An 18,606-nucleotide genomic window follows, 5' to 3' on the forward strand; every position below is an offset into this window, starting at 1 on the left:
GTCAATCTTCTTCTGGATCACTTCCGGCATTTGGTACATTCCCCTTCCGGAAGATTCTGTCGTTTGGAAATTTGTTTTCGCAACTTTTTTTGTTTTCTAAAATGTAACTTTGTTTTGTCCATGGGAAAAGTGTTTTTCTTATGTAATTTTGTTGAATAAAATGTAAAAATATTTCCCAACATGTAAATTATTTTCACGCTTTGTAAAAGTGTTTGGCACTCTGTAATTTAGTTTTGCACTTACCGGCCACCGTATCAAACAGAGCAGGAACACTAAAGTAAGGGGGGGGGGTGAAAACGACAGGAGGGTTAAAGAGCAGATTCTCTCTGAGGGGACGGATGTTGCCACAATACACAGTGTGTGTGCCATCACATGTGGAAGATGTGTGCAGACTGAAGCCTTGGTCTGCCACCAGCTCAGAGGGGCTGCACTTCTACTGACCACCAGGGGGCTCCACTGGTTGTTTCACAAAGTCACAGTGTGTTGGAGTCTATCAGGGTATTTTCCAAGCAGCACTGTGTTTCTAACATCTGGATGTTGGTAAAGAGTTACTCTGCATTGGCCGGGAATCGAACCCGGGCCTCCCGCGTGGCAGGCGAGAATTCTACCACTGAACCACCAATGCTTATTTCGTGAGTTTTACCATGGCGTCAGGGAGAGTCTTCTTCTATACCGTGACGTTACGAATCTCCAGGCTTCAGCAGGCTTCAATACTTGCTGGCATGTTCAGAAGTACTTCCTGCATTTTATAACACTTTGATATCAGTAAATCCAGCGTGTTTTAATGAAGTTCAGAGTGTTTCAGAGTTTCTGACATGATACAGACAGACAGATCCAACAAAGTATTTAAGTGAACTGAGAGCTCAGACCAACAGAGAGAACACACACAAACACACACACACACACACACACACACACACACACACACACACACACACACACACACACACACAGTGGACGAGGTGCGCACCTTCGCTGTCTGATTCCAAAAATGAGCGAAAGCAGGAAAAGAAGCATTTTAATTAGTAGAAGGAGGAACAAACCAACAGATTTGGTTTTAGTTAAATTTAACGCCACTTATTTGTCTCATAACAGCTGATTTGTGTTTCACTTCATTCGTTCGCGAGACAAGCGTGAGCGATGAAGGACAGGAAATGCCTTTGATCTCCAGTGACGTCACACAGTTTCATGGAGGTAAGCAGTTGTTGATGTTGTCAGTGAAACATTCATTCATCCTCAGAGTCATCTGCTTCTACCGATCTCCATTTTCATTTCCAACCACTCAGAGAGACAAGAACACACACAGACACACTCTGACTAACCAAACCATTCCAGGAACAATCAGGATGATTCTGGCTCAGGGTGTGACAGGTCCGGGGTTCAAATCCCAGATGAGCCCTTTGTCAGCTGTTGTAAGAAGTGAAAAAGCCTCCTAAATGTGGAGGGAGGCCGACTCTGTCAGAGAGCAGTGTGCATTCTAGCTTCCTTTAGCTGTCAGCCTCTGATCATCAACTCTTCAGCTTCTATGACTTCAACAATTCCTTCTGAATGCAGTCTGAGGCAGTGATTGTGAAACTTTCATTCAGACAGAGATCCCACATTCAGAAGAAAACAGCCACACACAAACAAAGTCATCATGAACAGCCTACATGGAGCCTAAATGAAAAGAAGCAGGAACTAAAGTGTGAAAATAATGATGAACAAAGTGTCACACAGAGAGGCTGCAGCCTGGTGTGGACTATAACGTCAGAAAATGGATCAGTCTGTGACACGGAGCACTAAAGTTGGAAGGCTGAGTTCAGCTTCAGCTTCTTTCATGTTCTCCCTGTGAAAGAAAGAAGGTGAACATGAGCTTGATATGAGAACACAGCAGTGTGCATCATGGTGCTCATGTTCATATAGAAAGAAGGAGGAAAAGCAGCAGCTCTGGTTTGCTGTTTCACTCCCTTTCCCTCCCCGCTATGAGCTGTCACTCACCCACAGCACATACTGTAGACTGGTTCACAGTCAGACTCATGATTCATGACTCATTGGTTCAGAGTGGAACTCGTGAGTCCCAGTTCAGCAGCAGCACATTCACACACTGAGCTGAGAGTCTGCTGCACGACTCCGCTAGAACATTATTGGACTGTATTATATCACTATATCACTCAATTAACCAACCAACTAATCAATCCTACTTTAAACTTTAGTTTATTTATACAGCTCCTTTCAAACAAAAAAATGTTCCACAAAGTGCTTTAAACATTAAAAAAATATGAATAATCAGGATGAGATCCACTACACAGGCCACATCATCATTCATTAAAAATTGTCCTTTCAGAAGATGAACTATGCTACTGCAGTGTCCTCTCTTGAGTTCTGCCCTTTCAGCATACTTTTATTTACTGACAAATTATTTGCCACATGTGGATAAAAAAAAAAAAAAGAAAGAAATATTTTAGATAAGAACTTAAAAAAATATATATGCTTCATTTAGATGAAGGGCAGAAAACGCAGATTTAAAAAGTGCTTACTGACAGTCACATGTTTCACAACAAAATGACATCTCTTATCGAGTAATGCTTCTAGAAATGTCCCCAAAGCAGCCCAAAGGGTCCAGAAGAAGCTGAACCTAAACCCCAGGTGGAGTTTGGAGGAGCTGGCTGAGAGGAGAGGAGGACTTGAGGAGTCTCTGGGATCATGGTGGACTGGACTCTGTTCTCAGACCAGTTCTGATTCCTCTGTCAGTCTCTGCTGGATGAAGCTCTCCTCTCCACCTCCCAGGAACATGGTCCAGAGTCTGGACAAGCTGCTGCTGCAACATCTGGATCATCAGGAAGCAGCTGATCCTCCATCAACACACACCTTCCTCTTCACCTCCACCTGTGGAGAGAAGAGCTGAGTCATGAAGGTTCATCACTTAACTGATGATTTACTGAAGGTCCATTTAAACAGAGAGACTCAGACAGACAGACAGACAGACAGACAGGATTCTGGTCTGCAGAAAGACCACATGGTGACAGTGTGATGAAAGAAGATCAGTGATGTGCAGCTTTCAGTCAGACTGATCTCAGAGCTGTGACAGATGAACCTGATCAGAGAACAAACAGTCTCAGCTCAGATCTGACAGTTTGATGGACGAGGACCAGAATCTGAACATCTGAGTTCTTCAGCTGGAATCTGCTTCATTTGATGGTCACATGATCACAACAGTCCTCTGACTGATCTGATTGGCTCACTGTTTTCTCTCTGTCTTATTATGACATCAGACAATTATGACATCTGTTTCTGTTTTCCTCTCACAGCTTCACTGAGGAGTTTGAAGGTTCAAAGGAAACACTGAGTCTTTGCTCTGATACTGGATTCAAACAATATTACTGAAAGGAACATGAACTGAGCCCAACTCCACTGACCTCAGAGTCTTCAGTCTGAACTCTTCACAAGATCACACAGATCCTTCAGGTCTGAATCCTTCAGGTCGTTCAGACTCAGGTCCAGTTCTCTGAGATGGGAGGGGTTGGACTTCAGAGCTGAGACCAGAGAAGAACAGCTGATCTCTGACAAACCGCAGCGCTCCAACCTGAGTAAAGAATAAAAAATGAAGATCAAATCATTAATAATCAATAAGAAATGTCCTCAATGATCTTTATGTTATTGTGGGTCATCATCATGTCTCAACACACATCATTCAAACAACAACACAACACTCAAACTACAGCAGGTCCAGTCAGTGAACTGACCTCAGAGTCTCCAGTCCACAGTTTGGACTCTCCAGTCCTGCACACACCAGCTTCAGTCCTGAATCCTCTATGTGGTTCTGACTCAGGTCCAGGTCTCTCAGATGGGAGGGGTTGGACTTAAGAGCTGAGGCCACGACATCACACTCAGTCTTTGTGAGTCCACAACCAACAAGTCTGTGATGACACATTAGACCACATGTCACTGACACAGGACACTACATATTCATCTGGAGGGTTTGAGGACTAAAGACGCCAAGACTTCCATCTCTGTCTCACACTGTCAGAGTTTTCATAATTTTTTCAGGTGAAGAGACAAAATGTGGTCAGTTGGTCTTCCATCAGGTCCTCAGTCTGTCAGGGACCTGATCCAGGTCTGTCTCCTCTGAGGGACCATGAGGTCATGTGGACCTGAAAACATTTGACTGTCTACTGATTTAATTTTCACTGACTTGAGATCAGTGAACAGTGAAGATGGTGAAGATGATCAGTCACTGATACCTGCTGATGTCATCAGTCTTTTGGATTCCCACTAGAAACACAACTAAGTGAATATTTATCCCTGGCAGCATTTGAACCATCTAAAAACAAACAGCTGACAGTGAAACACCATCTGAATCAGATTGGATTTAAACACATCAGAAGGATGGATGAGAATGAGAGTGGACTCACCGAGCCTTCCTGCAGTTCCTCACAGCTGGGATCAGTCTCTGTTGTCCTTCCTCTGATGTGTTGTACTTCTTCAAGTCTAACAAATCCAAAATGTCCTGACATCTGTAGCATGTAGGCCAGAGCTGAGCAGTGGATCAGGGAGAGTTTCTCCTCTGATCTGGTCTCTGACTTCAGGAACTCCTGGATCTCCTGATGAACTGAGTGATCCTTCAGCTCCATCAGACAGTGGAAGATGTTGATGCTTCTGTCAGGAGAGATAAAATAACTGTTCATCTTCTTCAGGTTGTTGATGGCTCTCTGGATGGTCTCTGGTTTGGTTTCTGTCTGACCCAGCAGACCTCCTAAGAGTCTCTGGTTGGACTGCAGAGAGAGACCATGAAGGAAGCGGACAAACAGGTCCAGGTGACCATTTTTACTTTCAAAGGATTTCTCCAGAGAGCGTAATATGTACACCTTCTCGTCAAATTTTGACAGGTCCTTTGATCTTAGTTAACCCCACCCCTCTCAACAAATGAGATAGTTTTTCCCGCCCCTAACCCCTCCCCCTTTGTTTTCCACACCCAGGCAAAGAGGTCACAACCAATTAGATCATTCGAGGGCAGGGTCGAGTAAAATGGCAGCAAATTCATTTTGAGGTTGACGGTCAAATAGGGAAGACGTGTTTTGTTAGAGTGAAAGGAGCATATTGAGTATGTACTTAAAAATGAATTTCTTTACAAAGAGGGAGTACAAAACAATCAACCGTGTTTAGCTCCGTGGGAAATAATTTTAGGAATTTTAGGACTTTAGGAAGGAGAGGAGGAGGAATTCGCGCTCCAGAAAAAGCAGGTCCCCATTCAGGAGAGCAAGATCCCCCTCCTTTCGGAGAAGGAGCTCCTCCTATAGGTCAACAAGAAGAAGAATTAGATCGCCTTCGCCAAACTGCAGAAGGATACCGTACAGACACCTGGATAGATTTCTCGACAGGTTGTATGAACTGGCGTATGAGGTTTGAATTCTAAAAGGTTTAACATGGAGCAAAAAGAGAATGCTGAATGTAGGAGTTTTTCAGAGGACCCTTTCCTAGCCATAAACCTCGCTATAGAGGAGTTGAATCGCCCTGAAACTCTGACCAACGTTGTAAACGATCTTCGTTCCATAATAAACGAGTTGACCTTTGAAAATGACTCTGCGACTGAGCCCCCCGTCTCTCCTCGTTTCTCTCAGGTTGATTCACCTTCTCCACCGGTTGTTTCACACACAGAGTGTTTGAATGCCATAGACAGGGCTGTACACCTGTTAGAGATTCAGGAGGGGGGAAACGCCGGTGTAGTTTCAGGTGTGACATGCGCGTTAGAATTTGTCAGACATTTCAGAACGGCCTCTTATAAGAAAACCGTCTTCATAGCACATAATCATCAATCATAGCTCATGACAGCTGTAGGTAACAGTGAGTTTAATGCGTGGTACGAAACAGTGAGGGGCGGAGTCTTTAACTTTGAAAAAGAAGCTGTTTTACTGCCAAAACAATGTGGACATTCTCTCTGAGGCTTGTTTCCTGAAACGGTTACATCCAGGAAACAGGCAGGGATCCTTTCAGCAGGTCGACCACAGCCTCGGCCTGCATGAAAGTATTTCTCACCAATTTTCTCAGGCCCAGAACCTTAGCCATTCCTCCTCCTGACCATCTTATTAATCTTATTCACACGGCAGCATACAGTGGTTAGAATGGGTTTCTAACACCAACGCTAGTGAAAAGCAGCTGGGAAACTACTTTGTAGACGGTTACGCTGAAGTAGGAAGCTTTAAGTAGGTCTGGGAGTATCTGGGTTGTTTTTAAATCACGCCTGTGTGTTTTCAGCCTCAAGAACGCTCTCCTCTAACGGGGACAACATTTGAGCTCTGCTCTAACACCATGAGGAGAATAAAGAGGTTACGGTCGGTGCACGGCGTAACACCAGTTGTCATGAGGGAGCACAGGTGGGTGGAGATGGGGAAAAAAAAAAAAAAAAAAAAAAAAATAGATAATGTCTTTGTGGCTGCTTCACAACAGCCTAAAAGTGTACAGTTATTTTCAGTCTACGCAGGACAGAGTTCTTTATTTTGGGAGACAGCCTCATTTATATCACGGGAAAGGGACAAACACACTGCCTCTGGGTAACTACCTGAGAGAGCTGACTGAGGAATTAGAGGAGACAGCTTACAGGAATTTGTAGCTGCGGGTCCTAAAAATGATTCTTATCAAGCCAAGAACCACCAAAAAAAAAAAAAAAAAAAAAAAGTAGTGCTCAGAGTGAAAGGTATTACACAGACACATGATTGCTGTCAATGAGTCAACACTCCACCTCCCCCAACTTTAACTTTTCCCTTTCCAGATCCAGCTTCTCTGCCTGCAGCTCCATCTGAAACTGCAGCCTTTCCCTTTAAACTGCACATACTGCTCCGCTGACAGCTTCTCACAAGTCTCTGACAGAGCCATATCAAAATCTTTACACTGCTCAGGTCAGAAGATGCTCACTGACTGCCAATTCCTCAACTCAGCTGATTACTATGGCCACAAGACATCCTGCTGACAGAAGAGAAAGAGGAGAAAAAAAAAATAAAATAAAGTACAACCAAAATTCTGTTTGCAATATCAACTGAGGCAACAGAGACCCTGCTGCGACTCAGACAGTGAACAGCCATAGAGAGGATTTATAGAGAAAGGAGCCTCCCCCCTAAACTGCCTAACTCCACCCTAGTCTTCGTATGCGTACTGGTGGTGGGTACTTATGCACCTAAAACCCGCTTGCATTGTGGACGGCTAACTGCCCCAGCCAACGCTACAGAAGGTGCCCCCGAGACAACTGCTGCTAACCACACGGACAGCATACAAAAACAACAAACAGCCCTGCAACACAACAAAGCCAACAGTCCCTCCTTATGAGGAACTGCTGCTACGGCCTGTTTGGGGGAACAAACAGATGCTCCAGCCAAAAAAAAAAAAAACCCTCCTACAGCCAAACACTGTCTGAGCACATGCAGCGACCTGCAACTACAAACAATTCACTCCACAGCACCAAACAACTGCTGACTGAAAACTACTGAACTCTGAATTCTCCTCCCCTCCACACTTCATTAAAGCAGCATTATAAAACAGCAAAACTACCAGCCCAAACATTTCTACACTTCACAAACAATCTGGGGAAACACACATTCCTTACTTCTTATAAGGGAGGGCTCAAAAAAGAAGTGCTTTTACTTTCCATCATAACAATCAAATACAAAACCAATAAAGCAGTGTGAGATGAAAATGTTGGATATTGAAAGCCGTGTGTGTCAAAATAAGATACTCAAACCAAACAGGATCCAGGCCGTCCAGGAGAGAGAGCATCAGCTGAGGGAGTCTGGCTTTTATAGCCTCCCCACAGGTGGAGGCGGAGCCTCCCAACACAGAGGCGGGGCTTCACAGCAACCAGGAGATATGAACCGAAGATCCACATAGCAGACAGCAGAGGGACTCACAAGAGACACACACAGCCAACACACAACCAGACTGTGTGACGTCACTGGAGATCAAAGCCATTTCCTGTCTTTCATCCTCTCCCACGCTATACCACCGCATACGTCGCACTCAAGCATTCGATTCGGATTGATGAGCGCATGCGCACAAAGACGCACATGACGTATGAATGAAACGAATGAAGTGAAACACAAATCACTTCATTCACTTCAAACACAAATGTGACTCGTTTATTTTCATCTCCCCTGATAAAGTTCAGATGAGAGGATGAACTCATTTCATCGCTTGACTTACATGAGGCACGTTTGGTTGTCAGCCTCGGAGCGGATCAGCTGGGATCAGCTGAGAGAGAGCCAGCAGCAGGAGCACATTCAGAGATCGGCTCTTTTTACGAGGCCAGATCATTTCATCTGGAATATGCCCCAATCAGAAGCCTGAGTAGCTCAGTTGGAAGAGCTGCAGGACCTTTAAGACATAAAACATGTTGTCACCACATTTATCAAACAGTAATGTCAGATGATTTGTGATGTCAGACGTTTAAAGGAAATGTTATTCTTAATTGAGCTCTTCATTCTGGATATGATTCATTTAACTTTATCTTTGGGTTATGAACCCCAGACTCCCCAACTTAATGTATTGGATATCCTTCCTGCTCTCAAAATAAAAGTCAAAATAATTTTATTCAGAGATTTATTAATTTTATTAAGTACATACAAGTACGTACCTATGTACGTATTTACATACGTTCTTGACATAACTTCATCTTCATTCACAACAAGAACAGAGAACATCCTTAGAAAGGCGTGAAGACTCTTAGAGCAGGTGAGGCATGCTTGTGGTAGGTATGTTGTTGTAAAGTAAATTCCCATACCGGGAGTCGAACCACATCAGAGAGTGGCAGCTGGACACATGTCAGGATGGCCGAGTGGTCTAAGGCGCCAGACTTAAGTTAAGCTACTTCCTATGCAGAAGGGTATTCTGGTCTCTGAATGGAGGTGTGGATTCAAATCCCTGTCCTTGCAAAGTTTTTTTATGAACCAAAGTGAATGAAAAATCTGCATAAAATGAGAATATGATTTTTTGACAATAAAGGAGTTAGGACTGAAAACTCTAAAGCCTGTGGCTCCCTGTGGGATGAATGGACAGCAGTTGTTGGACTAAAGAAAACTCAGCTATTACTGACAGGAGGTGACCACAGTTGTATCACTTTCATGTAGAGCAGCTGTTTCCACTTCATACCATCCTAGGATCAGAGATCAGGGTTCGATTCCCCGACGGGGAGAAGACGTGCGTTTTTTTATAATAAGCTCATTAACAAGAGTGACACAAGTAAACAAAATGGCCACACTCCCAGAGGACTCCGTTGTAGCTTTCTTCTGGTCTACTTCTGGGAATGTGGCCTCGTGTAGTTCCAAACATCACCTCCACGGTGTTGGACATCGATCATTTACATTTCTGACCGTCAAGTAACTTCTGAGGTATACGTGTATACGTGATGTCCTCGCGTATAAATGAATGTTTCACTGATGCAGATTTTTACAGAACAACATCAACAACTCATAACTCCACAACGAGACTGTGGAAACTATCCAGGCTGGAGGAGGCTGAGTTATCTGAGTGTTGTTGTGGCCGAGTGGTTAAGGCGATGGACTAGAAATCCATGGGGCTGTCCCTGTGCAGGTTCAATTCCTGTGAATAACCAGGACCAAGTTTCCCATTTGGGGAGAGACACAGCATGTTTGAGAATCTCTGTAATCTGCAAGGCATTAAGGTATGACAGAGCTGAGTGCTGCTGTTAGGTCTCATCTAAGAGGATGAGAACATTTCCTCCAGCAAACTTCACACAGCTACATGTGGTTCCATGTTGTCATTGTTAGCACACACAAATCTTTGATATTATTTCAGTGTAATCACATGCACCTGAAATGGGGATGTGAATTTCAATACATTATGACCTGAAAGATTTTATGATCAAATATGAAGAATAGCAGGGACAACAGGGAGAGAGAGAGAGAGAGAGAGAGCGAGAGAGAGAGGGATGACCTGCAGTATCAACCCCTGGCTGGAACAGGGCTGTTTGTTCAACAAGACTCCCCAACTTAATGTATTGGATATCCTTCTTCCTGCTCTCAAAATAAAAGTCAAAATATTATACTCTTAATGTTATTGAGAGCCTAGACCTGCTCTATATGCACTTGATGTAACTTCATTATGATGTTTTGATGTGACAAGGACAACTACACTGAGTGGGTCACAAGGTAGCTCAGCTGGTTAGAGAGTGATGCTAGTAACGCCGACGTCATGGGTTCAATCCCCATACTGGCCACAAGCAGAGTCCTTGAAGTAATTCAGGAATCTGTAACAGAAAAGCCTTTTTGCTGACAACTCCACAGTCACAAGGTTAACCCATGTAGCAGCCACCTGGGTGAAAACAGCAGCTGGTGTTCATTCATGATGACTCCATGCAGGGCTTTAATGGTTATTTTATGTGTGGGTGTTTTTGAATGTCAGATCTTTGTAGTGGGTTCGAATCCTGCCTGTCCATGTTGGTCCTTCTTCAACATTCTCTAAATATCCTTGAAACCTGTTTAAGGTTAATTCAAAGTTTATCTGGACCGACTGTATCTGCTTTCAAAGCTGTTGTCAGATCTTTCTGTTTTTTCTACACAACTCCAACACCAGTTAGTCAGCAAAATATGATGAGCCAAGTCCACTGAGACAAATAACAAAGGATTTTCTTCAGCATAAAATAAACTGTCACATTAATGTCCTGAATGTGCTGTGTGTAAATAATGAGGTTCATCAAAACAAAGTCAGAACCAGAGCTCAGGCTGTTGGTACACAAACAAAGAAAGGCATACTTGTGGATTCACAAGATTATCCCTCCTCCCACTTTTTCTCATGACCTCCACCATAGAGTGCTGACTGCTGCAATAATGCTGCCTTTAATAGAAGTTTAGGAACATTTGATGAAAGAATACATTTTGATGACAATTGGAAATGTCTGTTTATAGTTTATCACTTGTTAGGATCCCTGTTAGCTGTCACTGAGGCAGCAGCTACTCTTCCTGGGGTCCAAATGAAAATGCACATCTGCAGTCAAACAGGTTCAGGTAGATGCAGAGTCCTACATTAAAACAAACCACTTTACCATCAACCTCAGCTGCAGTATACACATTACACTTCCATTACCAGATCCTTTGCATATACATTTCCAATATACCTGCAGTATATTGTGTATAATGCAGGTGGCATTTACTGTAAAGTGGTTTGTTTTAATGTAGCACTCTGCATCTACCTGAACCTGTCTGACTGCAGATGTGCATTTTCAGTTGAACCCCAGGAATGACGTTTTAAATGACAGGAAACGTCATGTTACCATGACAGCAAAGAGTTAGGAGGACGCCCCCAAATGTTTCCCCTGGCGTCAATTTCCAATGTTATGGAGTTCTATGTCAGTCAGTCGGGTTACCTAACTCGTCAAGAATGACCTGAGTCGGCATGTGACGGTAAGGGACACAAACCATGCGTCAGCCTGTTGACGCATTGGGAGGGAGAACATGTCGGAGAAACATGTGGCATGCTTCTTATGTGAGGTGATCATCAGGGATCGCCTCTCTGTTCAGCTCCATTGGGTCCGACAGTCATGTCCCATATGGTCTGGCAGTGAGGATTCCTGTTTTTCACTCAGGCGGCTGTTTGCCACTGTTGGCAGAGGGCATTCCTCCTTCCTACTGTCGCTGTGGCTGTGTCCTGTTTCTCCAGCATGCTGAGGCTGGGGCCACACTGACACCGATTGGCTGACGAATTTTGGACTTTGTGAACATGATTGTTGCTTCCAACATTCCTCCAACACTTTCCTGGACAATCCTTCTGCAGCTGGCACTCAGGTTGCAGTCTCCCCTGGAGGCGTGGGTTCGAATCCCACTTCTGACAGAAACCACTTTTCTTTCACCTCTACTGCTGTGAGGTGTGTTTGGGGACAAAGGTATTTTGGTCAACTTTTGACCGCCCACACTTTTCAAAGACTAAAATTCCTTTCACATCTATCTGAGCGCACACCTGCAGCACCTTCCATGGTGTAATGGTTAGCACTCTGGACTCTGAATCCAGCAATCTGAGTTCAAATCTCGGTGGAACCTGAATCTTACCAGTGAAACACTAAAATTCACTTGACATGTAGACAACCTGGTTTGTCCACCTGGAAGTGCAAGTTTTGAGCCTGTGTGCGATCTAATCAGGCAGTCAGTCTCTTCTGACACACAACTGTGAGGAGCACAAGTGTTGACCGTATAATTCCCTCGATGGACTCTGGGAAAAAGAGTTGGAAGCTGCGCGTGGTTGTTGTGGCCGAGTGGTTAAGGCGATGGACTAGAAATCCATTGGGGTTTCCCCGCGCAGGTTCAAATCTTGCCAACAACGGTTGGTTGTTTTCATGGACCAAGTTTCACATGTTCCCAAGCATATTTGAGAATCTCTATAATCTCCACAGCCTTAAAATATGACACAGCTGAGTGCTGTTGTTCGGACTCATCTAAAGGAATGAGAGCACTCACTGATGATCAGTTACCATTATCAGGGCAGGCATAGGGGCACACCTTTAGTTCCACTTCCAGATCATGGAAGCAATAATGAGAATAGATGATCTGACCCTGACGTGATTTGAACACCCAACCTTCTGATCTAGAGTCAGACGCGCTACCATTGTGTATTTCTACTTTTCTTGCGGCTCATGTGGTTGTTGTGGCCGAGTGGTTAAGGCGATGGACTCGAAATCCATTGGGGTTTCCCCGCGCAGGTTCAAATCCTGTCAGCAATGTTTAGTTGTTTTCAAGGAGCAAGTTTCCCATGTTCACCATCCACTTCTCCAAAGTCTCAAAGTGAAGGCTTCATGCCAAGAGAAAGAACTGACTGATTCTGACAACGGGACATCGCCATGGCCCAGTGACCACGTGGCCTAATGGGCAAGGCGTCTGACTTCGGATCAGAAGACTGAGGGTTGGAGTCCCTTTGTCGTTGGGAAGTTATGTATTACAAGTTATACCATATTTAATGGCTCTGGTGAAACCAAAGTGGAGGAGTGGAGAGAACAAGATCAAGTTCTGAGATGCTGCTTGTGGCCAGTATGGGGATTGAACCCATGACCTTGGCATTATTAGCACTTAGGTGTGAAAGTGTTTTGTTGGCTTATTTTTACAAATCTTTAACCAGCTAACAGCATTGGCTGTGAAATCATTCAGCCTGTTACCGGCTCAAGTCCACAGCACTGTCCTCAGCTGTTTTTGTTGGATAGTATCTGGTTTGGTTTAATCTCTTCCACAAAACGTCAGGATGTTCCAAAGGGAGACATGAAGACTCTGCAGTTACCTGATTGGTCAGAGAGTTTTAATGGAAATCCTGCAGAAGAAGTTACATGAGTTTATCTCAACAACCTTAAAATAGGTGCTGCTGGGATTTGAACCCAGGATCTCCTGTTTACTAGACAGGCGCTTTGACCAACTAAGCCACAGCACCACTCTGATGTACAGAAAGGTACAGAGGATCTTAAAATATTCCAACATAAGTAGCTGACCATCATGACTCTGATTTTGTGGGATAGTGACTATAAGTAACAGTCACTCCACTCCACCCAAGACAGTGATCCAACCCTGAGCAGAGAGGAGGCTTCATGAAACAGTTTCTCTTTTCACCTGCTGCAGCAGCTCAGAGCCTCTGTGGTTCAGTAAAGGTCCAAAGAGGATGTAGCTCAGTGGTAGAGGACATGTCATATTGTGAATGAAGCTCACAGGACAGTCATGGTCACATACTCTTCTCTCCTCCAAACCTTTGAGGTTTCCTGTCTCAATCTGATGTTCATTTGATTTAGGCTCCATGAGTGTGACTGAGTGTTTTTTTTTTCCCATTTGTGTTTCCTTCCTCTACAATAGAGAGTGAGAACGTGTTGGAAAAACATGTGACATGCTTCTTATGTGAGGTGATGATCAGGGATCGCCTCTCTGTTCAGCTTCATTGGCTCGTACAGTCATTTCCCATACGATCTGTCAGTGAGGATTCCACGAAATTACCATCTCTCTTGCTTCAGTTGCCAAGATACTACAACTAACAACCAGACAGCAAACCTCACACAGCTCCATAGTGTAACAGTTCACACCGCTAATGACTGCAAGTCAACAGATGGGCTCGTCCGGGATTTGAACCCGGGACCTCTCGCACCCTAAGCGAGAATCATACCCCTAGACCAACGAGCCATGTGGCGTTTGTTCGGCAATCATCATGTTGCTTTTTTATACAGGAAGACTGTAATGTTGAAGGTGGAGTCAGAGACATATTAGAACATAACAAGAGTGCAGGGAGCTCAAGTCTGCTCCATTTAAGCTCAAATCTGTGAAATGCCATGCCATGCCAAATGACATGCCCAAACAAACTCCGCGTGGCCAAATCCCCCTCCCCCTCCTGAAACATACACACAAACGGTAACTACACAGAAATAAACATCGGTTGTTGATATTGGCTGTTTTACTCATCGGACTGATGCTGATATGTTACAGAATTACCAGCATCAGCTGATACATTGTGCATACCGACATCAAACCTTTGAGAAAGTGACACACAACTATGAAGAGCACAAGTGTTCACCGACACAGACGTGGTTTCAGAGACAAACTGCAGAGAAATTGGCAGCACTGATGCTGAACACACATTTAGAACAAAAAACACACAAAAAAAGTCATCGTTAACAGCCTGTATGGAGTCTAAAGGAAAAGAGGACAGAACATGTCACACGCTGTTATGACTCTTACCAAAGTTTGTCTTCTGTGAAAACCTGTCAGTCACCAAATTTCCTTCTGCTAAACACAGCACCAACCACTAAATTACTGTTCCTCTTATCCAGATACTGCAGGTAAACGCTGTAATACAGGAAGTGATGGTTTGTTTCAGTGATGAGCAGGAACTCCACTGAGAGTGAAGCTCTGCTGGGTTTGAATGCAGGATGACCTTCCTCAAAGGTTTGAAGTGATGTGTGAGTCTGAAGAGCTGCTGCCTTTGATACATCACCTGATGATGTCACCTGATGATGTCACAATACTCACAGAATGAAACTCCTCCTTTGAAGCTGCTTTGAAGAATTAATAAAGGACAAGGCCTCTGTGTTCAGATCAGAAGACTGAGGGTTCCAGTTCCTTCTTGGTTGGTCAGTGGTGTATTACAGGTGAAGGGATTTAACAACTTGAAATTTCCTGCATATTTATTTCACTCTCATTTCGGCTTCAAGCAGCAATACCTGGTATAAAAGGCATTCATGTGGGAGACCTAGAATCCATGATGTGTTCCACCAATAGACTGTAACTGCACACTAGTGGTCCATTAGAATAATGAACATGGGTAGAAGATAATATAATACATAATTAAAAAAACAAAACTCTGTCTTCTGCTCTATAAGACATTACTGGGACAAGATTCCATCGCCTTTGAAATGATTCAGTTGCCTTTGAAGTGACTGTGATGTCATTAGCTCCCCATAATTCCATGTAAATACCAGCTGGCAGACAGAGTCACATCACAGTACATGCACAGGAGAACTACAGCGAAACACACTGACAAACACAAACATCATGCCAAAGAGGATGAAGATCGCACATGGAGGCCAAAATAACGGCAACACAGCAGAAGAAGGCCTGCTGAGGGAAAATGAAATGATAAAAAAACAAGTGAACTAGTTGTTGTGGCTGTGTTGAGCAGATGGAAATTTGGTGATTGCCCTTTTCGTAGAACATTGTTTATTATTTGATCACTGCCTGAGCAGAGGATGGTTTCCATCATCCACCTCTGGGTTTTGGGCCCAGCGCTCTTCCACTGCTCCACTCTCCTTACAGGTGATGTTACCAACCTGTGATCTTGATGATGATGATTTGTTTACTTTGTGCATCAAATCTTAAAAAAAAAAAAAAATCCATCAATGACGGAGAATTCTCGTCTAATGCAAGCCCTGGTGGATTTGGTTGGGCATGTCACAAGTTTTTCACAGAGTTTAAATGGAGGAGAGCTTAGCTTAAGCAAGTTTTGCTCTGACTCCACCTTAAAGTTTATTGTTTGATAAATGTGCCATGCAACATGACAACGGGCTCGTCCGGGATTTGAACCCGGGACCTCTCGCACAAAGCGAGAATCATACCCCTAGACCAACGAGCCATTTACAGCAGGACATTTATGGAATTTAAAATGTTCTGAGGGGGAGAACTTTCGGTCATCAAAAATCTCACACAGAACATTGATCATACACTACAACATTTGGTGCCCACACACTCCCTGGTGGTCTAGTGGCTAGGATTCGGCGCTCTCACCGCCGCGGCCCGGGTTCGATTCCCGGTCAGGGAAAATGTTTTTACTGAAAAATACAGGTGATTGACCCCAGAACATAAATATGTCATCATGCACCTGGGGGGTATTTCAGGGAGGAGTTTCAACGAACTTTGAGTCCATCCCTGAACTCTGAGTTGACTTACTCTGAGATGAGAAACTCTAAGTATCTGTATCCAGAACAGCTGATCTTAGTTGGTTCATTCAACTCTGAGTATGTTCACCTTGAGTTGCGCACATGCACAACCTCTATAAAAGCCATCATCAATGGAGTCCCGTCACCATGACAACCGAGAAAAAAAGATCCAGTTATTTCAACCCAGTGGAGTTGGAGGTCTCATGCTCTACCAACTGAGCTAGCCGGGCTGCTTGCAAAAAAAAATCTTCCAAAAAATTGCTAAAAAATACAGACTGGGTAATGTCCCATTGTCATGATAACACTGTGAGAGAAGCGCATTTGAAGCCTTCACTGTGGGAATGGTAGAGTGCTTGCTTAGCATGTGAGAAGTAGTGGGATCGATGCCCACATTCTCCACAAGACTTTAGCTCTTTGGAGATACAGCAACAAGTGAACTAAACACAGCAAATCTTTGGTTTTTTTGTATGGATTCATGGCAGAGGTTACAAAATTAAGGAGGTCAAGGAGGTCAGTGGATCAGCAACAACCACAAAATTACTGTTTCTCTTTGGAAAGTTTTGGAAAGGATAAAAAAGTAATACATAAAAGGTGAACTGTGATGGCAGGAATCATGGTGTGAACACACAGAACAGTCTGTCTTTTCTGGACATGTTTGGTGTGTAGCACAACACAACTACACAGCTCAGCTACTTGTCGACTGACAAAAACAACAGCAAGCCATATCTGAGGCTCTAACTCAGATAGGCTACAATTATTCCTTTCTGCATAAATGCTTTTCTTTGGGATTGTCCTGCTCAGAAATTCAGTAAAAATGATGATTTGCTATTTTAAATTTGTACAGATCAGCCACAACAACACAACCCTAATCCCTAATCACTGCAGTTAACAGTCCTCTCACCATATGCTAACGGTCCTCATGAATTTAAGAGGATCGGTGTCTGTTCCTGATGGACTAAATGTGTTCTTCATTACAAACCATTACCAAGACCATTGAAACCGCCCAAACTAAGTAGACAGGGAGCTGTGGGAGTGGTTTCATTCAGGTATAAGATAAATTCAGGTAAAAGCCTGAAAGGGAGTCCATTGGACACGACTGGGAAGTTAATGCAAAGACTCTTGAGGAGAAGATCCTAAGTGAGGTAAAAATGAAAGCTTAATGTGACTTAATCAATTCAATTGGTCTCTTTTTCCACTTTCAGTGTGAATTGACAAAAACAACAGTAAGTCTTGGAGCCATGTTTTCTTCAGATCTAACCCGGATCACTCCAATCAGAGACACTGATGAAGTCTTTGTGCATAAGTGCTTCTCTTTGGGGTTGTCCTGGTTGGAAATTGGACAAAAAAAAAACGAGGAATGCAATTCTGTCTTTTATTCAATCACCAGGACAACAAGTTTTATAATTTTATCAATTGGGGGTTAAGAAAGTAGTTTGAAAGCCACAAATGTTACCTTAACTTGAGCACTGACTTGACTGTTGAATTCAGTAAGTGCTACTTGTTGGAGCAGTGCTGACTGACAAAAACAACAACTTCTTCTTAGAATGCAACAATGATCATTTCAAATAAAAAGACGGAAGACTTCCTGTTGTACAAGTGCTTCTCTTTGGGGCTGTCCTGGATGAAATTTGGACAAAAATTAATAAATTTCTTCAGATCAGCTGAATTAGTGCATTTGTCACCAACGTTTCCCCAACTGGAGCACAGACTTCTGTTCTGAGAGCAGTAAGTGCTATTTGTTGGGGTGATGTTGGTGATTTCAGAAGTCAATCACAAGTCAGCAAGTTTTATCAATGATATGGAGGGTGGAGGGTTAAGAAAGTAGTTAGAAAGTCACAAATGTTACCTTAAAGGGCATATTGCAGGTTAAGGACCACATTGAATCAATGTTTAAAAAAATAATATAGGAAATGTTTTGATAAAGTGTCTCATACTGATAATATCCGTATATTTGCTGCACACAAACAGGACTGATGGTCTTTTGTCCCTCAGCTGGAAAGTGAAGGAGGTAAAATGTCCACAGCAGAAGTCCTGCGGGGTTTTGTCACCGACAGACTCGCCGCCGCATGCCGGGAGATCTTAGCGGCCGTGGACAGAATGGTAGCCGGATATGAGGAGGAGGCTTCGGGCTTCAGGCAGGAGATCGACCGGCAGAGGAGCCAGCTGGAGCTGCTGCAGCCCCGAGTCCTGATCCACAAAACGGGTCGGTTGTTTTTATGAGTGAGAAAGGCTGAGGACTG

At 43.7% G+C, this 18,606-nt stretch overlaps 7 non-coding genes across 7 annotated transcripts; 3 read left to right on the plus strand and 4 right to left on the minus strand.

Annotated features, from left to right (window-relative positions):
* Positions 1 to 554: 554 nt before the first annotated feature.
* On the minus strand, positions 555 to 625 carry trnag-gcc (transfer RNA glycine (anticodon GCC)). The gene has a single exon. It is a non-coding gene; the product is annotated as a tRNA-Gly (tRNA).
* Positions 626 to 12,212: 11,587 nt separating this feature from the next.
* Positions 12,213 to 12,294, plus strand: trnas-aga (transfer RNA serine (anticodon AGA)). Its single transcript has one exon. It is a non-coding gene; the product is annotated as a tRNA-Ser (tRNA).
* Positions 12,295 to 12,609: 315 nt separating this feature from the next.
* On the plus strand, positions 12,610 to 12,691 carry trnas-cga (transfer RNA serine (anticodon CGA)). The gene has a single exon. It is a non-coding gene; the product is annotated as a tRNA-Ser (tRNA).
* A 621-nt stretch (positions 12,692 to 13,312) lies between these two features.
* On the minus strand, positions 13,313 to 13,386 carry trnat-agu (transfer RNA threonine (anticodon AGU)). Its single transcript has one exon. It is a non-coding gene; the product is annotated as a tRNA-Thr (tRNA).
* Positions 13,387 to 14,048: 662 nt separating this feature from the next.
* On the minus strand, positions 14,049 to 14,120 carry trnap-agg (transfer RNA proline (anticodon AGG)). Its single transcript has one exon. It is a non-coding gene; the product is annotated as a tRNA-Pro (tRNA).
* Positions 14,121 to 15,992: 1,872 nt separating this feature from the next.
* Positions 15,993 to 16,062, minus strand: trnaq-uug (transfer RNA glutamine (anticodon UUG)). Its single transcript has one exon. It is a non-coding gene; the product is annotated as a tRNA-Gln (tRNA).
* A 114-nt stretch (positions 16,063 to 16,176) lies between these two features.
* On the plus strand, positions 16,177 to 16,248 carry trnae-cuc (transfer RNA glutamic acid (anticodon CUC)). Its single transcript has one exon. It is a non-coding gene; the product is annotated as a tRNA-Glu (tRNA).
* Positions 16,249 to 18,606: the final 2,358 nt, after the last annotated feature.

The sequence above is a fragment of the Echeneis naucrates genome, chromosome 2 (assembly GCF_900963305.1).
Source record: "Echeneis naucrates chromosome 2, fEcheNa1.1, whole genome shotgun sequence".
NCBI classification, from domain to species: domain Eukaryota; kingdom Metazoa; phylum Chordata; class Actinopteri; order Carangiformes; family Echeneidae; genus Echeneis; species Echeneis naucrates.